This window comes from Coptis chinensis, chromosome 1, assembly GCF_015680905.1.
Source record: "Coptis chinensis isolate HL-2020 chromosome 1, ASM1568090v1, whole genome shotgun sequence".
In the NCBI taxonomy this organism is placed as follows: Eukaryota; Viridiplantae; Streptophyta; class Magnoliopsida; order Ranunculales; family Ranunculaceae; genus Coptis; species Coptis chinensis.
In genome coordinates, this window is record NC_141456.1 from 65,123,625 (window position 1) to 65,129,836 (window position 6,212).

Sequence of the window (6,212 nt, forward strand, 5' to 3'; positions counted from 1 at the left end):
CGAAAAGTCTAATTGAAAATTGATCGAAAACCATAACTCACAAAGACATAACTTTTGTCCAATGTCGTCAGGTATATCTCATTTCCAAGGGTTATCTGCTCAAAAGAGTTATAACTAATCCGATGGTAGAAGTAAAAACAGTACAAACCAATTAAAGAAACCACAATATCACTCAACTCATTGGAATTTTGAACGCGTCAAACATTGACATTTTTTAGCACCCGAACTTGTGGGAAAATGGAGAGATGATAAAAAGTTTAACGGAACAGATAACTCATTATAGTATGAATCTATAAGAGCATATTTAAAAGATCGCTATCAACTGCTTAATCAAAAGAGACTGCAACGAGGAACAACAACTCTGGTCAAGTCCCTCTTTCATTCAGCTGGTCTTAGAAAAAGTAATTTAATGGATTAGGAGTCGTCAACCGGTCATTCGAAATTCAAGCATTCAAACATATATACTCTATAAGAGGGCTTTTACAGAAGATAAAAAAGAAAAGAATAAGATGCTAAGTTTTTCACCCAGATTGAGACAACTAATCCTAGTGAAGCATGAGAACAAAACATATCACAAACAATAAAACCCACATGCTTTACTTATCAAAGTCTCCGGTTACACACCCAAAACAGTTATGAAGCTATAATCACAACAAAAGTTGAAAACCTTGCATACCTGAATGTTAAAAAAACTCCCCACTTAAGCACCAAAACCTATCTCGAAACAAAGGCAATCACAAACAGAACCTCGTCCAAACATAGCCACATTCTGCAGCAAAGTATTAAGGAAAAACAGAGTAAATATTAAAACCATACAATCTCTTGCTACTGAGTTTATGCTCTGGAGAAGCTTTAGAAGTACCCCTGGAGTAAGAGATACCATTTTACCTTCAAACTCTAATTCTCTTAAACATGTATCTGCAATTCAGGCATTGGTAGAAGTCAATCTAATTTGCATTTTAGAACTTGTGCTTGTAAGCATATTTCAAAATTATTGCTTTGTATAATTGTAACAGCACGCGCGTCGTCTACGGGAACGATGAAATAACAGATACATAGCTTAGAACGTAGCAATGAAGATTCTGACGACCACTGTTACAACTTACAAATAACAACATTCAGTTTGAAAGAAGACATTGTCTGGTCGACTCTACTTGCAGCTCAATGTTCCATACTCTAACCAAAACTTAGTGCCATATACCTTTGGGATCATTAATGGCTTTTGATTCAGCACAGCAAATCATAAGAACCTGTTGCCTTACGGATAATCTCAATATAGATGGTGGGTCATGGTCATTTAATTTGTTGAAAAAAAACTGAGAAACCAATAGGTAGATATGACCATCACAAGTCCGCTCTGTCTTTCCTTTACGTTGCTCAACTTACAGCAAATCTTAGAAATTGATTAATCAGGTCTTCCAAGCAAATCTCAACTAAAGTTTCTCAACTGAAGTGGTTCATAATTTTTCAAAATTTTCTAGAGATATGAGCCCTGCAACATTCAGTTTGCTCTAAGGTTTGATAAGAATCTAACGGGAAAGGTTGCCCCAAGTACTGCTTATAATGATTCTGCAATAATTGCAGCATATATAATATGGTAGTCAATGGACTGGATAAATATTAGGCAAGTGTGGTTCCAGGACAAAGGTACTAAAGTAGTAAAGTGTTTGTATGAACTCAAAGATAGCATCCAAAACTGATCCAATTACAACCCCAATCTGATTTGAATCTTGTATAAAGAATCAAAAGCATTTATTGTGTGCAAACTGTAGGAACCGTTATTTCATAATGCAAATTTCTACAAACCACGAAAACCCACGCGCAGCGGAATTAATGGGGTTCACGGTTGTGGATAGGAAAACATACCTGTAAATTCGGCTTATTGATAACTCTGAGAATCCAATAGCTATGAATCTGAATCAACAATCAGATTGGACGTTGTGTGGGCAACGATCTACAACCCCCTTCTTTCTCACAAAGCTAGATCCAATTTTGGATCTATCTTTCCTTGCCTATCTTTTCAATCCAGTGAATAGTAATTTCGGCCAAGAGAAAAAGGATTCTATTTATAGGCTACAACAGGGACCATGAAGAGAAATTAGGGTTGGGCCTCCTGACGGGCTTGGGCTTCCCATGTTCGCCCAGAACACACGGCCCAAGTCCGTCAACAAATGGCTTATTCCACTAAAGGCCATTGTTGCACTACCACCCTAATCCCAAATTACGTGTCAGCGTTTATGGGCTCCATATTATATGCTCGTTGATCTCCCCGTGTTTAAGATATGGAATGTCCATTGATTAAGTCAAGTTACTGACAACTATATTAATCAACTTCTTATGTCCTTGAGTAGTACCACTCAATCTCATTGTCATGTCGGAATAAATCCACCTGCAGGGTTTACATGACAATCTTTTTGAGCACCTTAATGGGACATCATCAACCTAACTTCCTGCGGATCACCGATTCCTTCTATAATCAACAACACACCTTTCATACAATGTCATTACCCAATCCATCGAGTTTGTTGATTCACAAATGAATCTCACTCATTGATGATTTAAAGTAATGTACAATGCACGTAAGTGCCCATTATTATATCCGGATTAAGAGGATAAGCATCCATAATAATAGAGGCGTTTGTTCTCTTATATAGTCAGTATAAAGAGAAACAACCTCACTTGGTCCTGTTCAATACACACAAAGTATACTAGTGTAATCCTATAGTCAAGATAGACTAATACCATATTATACTACAACCGTACCAATGGTTTGTCCAAATCCATCTAGGTTGTGAACGATTACTTATACTTTATAAGGTACTGATGATATGATCTTCTGTATGTTCACACCATATCATCTACAACATAAAGTATTAGACACATGCATATAACTAATAACATATATAATATGCATAACATTTGCCCATATGATTCTCATTCAAAATAAAAAGAATTAGAGTTAATACAAAAGTAATGCTTTTAGTATATAACCCTATCACAAACATATCTTCTTTCAAGTAAATAATTGTCCAAGACCTACCTCTATTTGTAGTGAGTCTAATCAAACTTCAAGGAGAGAAAGAATGTTTACTCAGAACCTCTTTGTTAATTTCGTTGGTGTGTGTTAACCAGCTTAAAACGATCTAGTAAATGTTTTGCATCATCACCATAACTTTGGTTTTTTAATAATTCTATTTCATGATTTTCCTCCCTGTTCTGTACTCATATAGTTTCTAGCCATGAATTCTAGGGGCAACATTCAGTTTGAAAGAAGACATTGTCTAATCGACTCTACTTGCAGTTTAATGTTCCATACTCTAACTAAATCTTAGTGCCATATACATTTGGGATCATTAATGGCTTTTGATTCAGCACAACAAATCATAAGAACATGCTGCCTCAAGGATAATCTCAATATAGATGGTGGATCATGGTCATATAATTTGTTGAAAAAAGACTGAGAAACCAATCGGTAGATATGACCATCACAAGTCCACCTTGTCATTCCTTTACGTTGCTCAACCTACAGCAAATCCTAGAAATTAATTAATCAGGTCTTCTAAGCAAATCTCAAACCGAATAATAAGTTCTTTTGGGTACCTGAGACTTAGATAGCCAAGCAAGTTCAACTGATTCCTTTTTTCTAATACTGTCCGAATAGACTTGTGAAGATCGACATGAATCAATAACAAACGCTACTCTAGGTATTGTTACTGAAGATTCTGCTATGTTAGTAGCTAATATAACCTATGATAAAAGTAAAATCCATTAGAGAATTTCGTCGTAGCCACTGAAGTGGTTCATAATTTTTCAAAACTTTTTAGAGTTATGAGCCTTGCAACATTCAGTTCGCTCTAAGGTTTGATAAGAATCTAACAGGAAAGGCTACCCCAAGTACTACTTATAATGATTCTACAATAATTGCAGCATATATAATATGGCAGTCAATGGACTGGATAAATATTAGGTAAATGTGGTTCCAGGTCCTACAAAGGTACTAAAGTAGTAAAGTGTTTGTATGAACTCAAAGATAGCATCCAAAACCGATCCAATTACAACCCAATCTGATTTGAATCAGGTGTAAGGAATCAAAAGCATTTATTGTGTGCAAACATATCTTCTTTCAAGTAAACAATTGTCCAGGACCTACCTCTATTTGTAGTGGGTCTAATCAAACTTCAAGGAGAGAAATAATGTTTACTTATAACCTCTCTGTTAATTTTGTTTGTGTCTGTTAACCAGCTTTAAAACGATCTAGTAAATGCTTTGCATCATCACCATAACTTTGGTTTTTTAATAATTCTATTTCATGATTTTCCTCCCTGTTCTGTACTCATATAGTTTCTAGCCATGAATTCTAGGAGGTGGAATACTTAGGAATATAATGATAAAAAGATATGGTCTAAGTTGCACTTTTCTTGCTAGTTCCCCTAATGATGAAAATGTCTAATATCACAAGCTGCATTCATTGATGATGAAAGGAATGAATTAATAACTCCAGTAGAGAACAAAGGCAATCTTAAATATTACCAGCTTCCTGTCGTCTATCAATAAAACAAAACTACTTCTTATATATATATAGGAAGAACTCATATAGTCATCTGCATTAAAGAACTCATATATATAGAAAAGCTTACCAGAAAGATACTATATACTAATTACTAAACTTTCTTAACCATAGAAAAAATACTATAATTCTCAGAGTATATTGAATTCTATACAATAAAAAAGAAACTTGTTGAGAATCTCCTATGGTGCATTCTGCATATGCTTCGCGCCTAGCTGGTATATACTATGTGCTGTGGGATCTCCTATGGTGCTAGCTGCTCATTTGCAGTGTAAAGTGACAACTAAACACGATGATGTCAAGAGTGATTGAAGAGTTTTTATTCCTTGAAAATGCTATAGAGATGCTACATATGAAGTTAAAAATAACAGACAAAAGAGGTGCGAAATCATGAGAAATACCTTTGGCTACGTGTCCAAGCTCAGCTCGATGACTCAAGAGAAGAATGAACAAAATGGAAGGGACTGTGTGAAGTATTTGTTTTTGTTAAAGATTGCCACTCAACATCTATGACATTACAATCATCACTCTTTGCTTCAAACTCCAGGCAAGATTTTTCAGATTCTCGAGTGACATGAACAAAAAAAACAACATAATGTAATATTGTAGCAAGTACGTGTACGTTAAGGGCAGCAATTGATCATTACCATTCCTATGCAAAAAAATTAAATAAATGAAAAAAAATCAGGAATTTCATAGTCAATATACAGAACTGAGAATATGATATATACGAAGAAAAACAAAACTACAATGACACGACCTCAAATAGAACTTCCAAAATCAGCCGAAAGTAGGAGAAATAAAAAAATTGAATTGGAAAAGAAAAACCAAAGTTGGTTATATTAAAGCTTCCGGGTCAGATTGAGAAGCAATGAAATAAACCAATTGAAGAGAAATTTTCAATAATGGGAAAACAATATATATCGTTGTGGCTAAATCATGACAGTATACACACAAATACTAAATTTGCAAACCCCATGAAATTCCCAAATACCAATAACCATATTTAGAAACCTTTACTAACCTTATCGCTGTTGATCATCATGTATCTAATTTCTTCATTGCCATTGTTGATATCTCTAATCTTCATGTTAGCCATGAGTATTTATGCAATGAAATATCAATTATCCTGATCTCCTGTTGTATGCAGACTTTGTACCTGTGCTTCCTCTTGGATCAAGGATATATGTTTTTTTTTTTTTTTTTGGCTTTCAGTTTTAGTTTTTTTAAGAGAGCAAATTAGAAGAGATTTGGGAGAGAGAAATGGGCGCATAAGAATAAGAGAAGAAGAAGAGAGAGACGGCTGGTTTCCTTTCATTTAATTTCGGTATTAATGATAATAATTTGGCAATTAATATTTAGGCTAAGTCGCGAACAATTGAATAATGGCGTGTAGTTGATTTACGACATGAATTTACACATACGCCCTTTAAGTACTATGTAATCTTAAGGGTATAAATGGTAGTCAATTTTGAAATGACGAAATAGTCCTTCTTAAACGTATTGAATAATTTGTTAGAATATGTTATCAAGGGTATTTAGTGGTAGAAAAAGGCTGGTCCAATAATGTCCATGTTAATTATGGTGTACTCTACTAATTGAGATATTCTCGCACTCAATGATTTACATTTATTGTTGCAGCAAT

The 6,212-nt window shown here is 34.6% G+C and overlaps 1 long non-coding RNA gene across 1 annotated transcript; it reads right to left on the reverse strand.

Annotated features, from left to right (window-relative positions):
* Positions 1-563: 563 nt before the first annotated feature.
* On the reverse strand, positions 564-1,302 carry LOC147524955 (uncharacterized). Its single transcript, XR_015197610.1, has 3 exons — positions 1,202-1,302; positions 889-918; positions 564-769 (listed from the first exon to the last, which is right to left on the reverse strand). It is a non-coding gene; the product is annotated as an uncharacterized LOC147524955 (long non-coding RNA).
* Between the last annotated feature and the right edge of the window lie 4,910 nt (positions 1,303-6,212).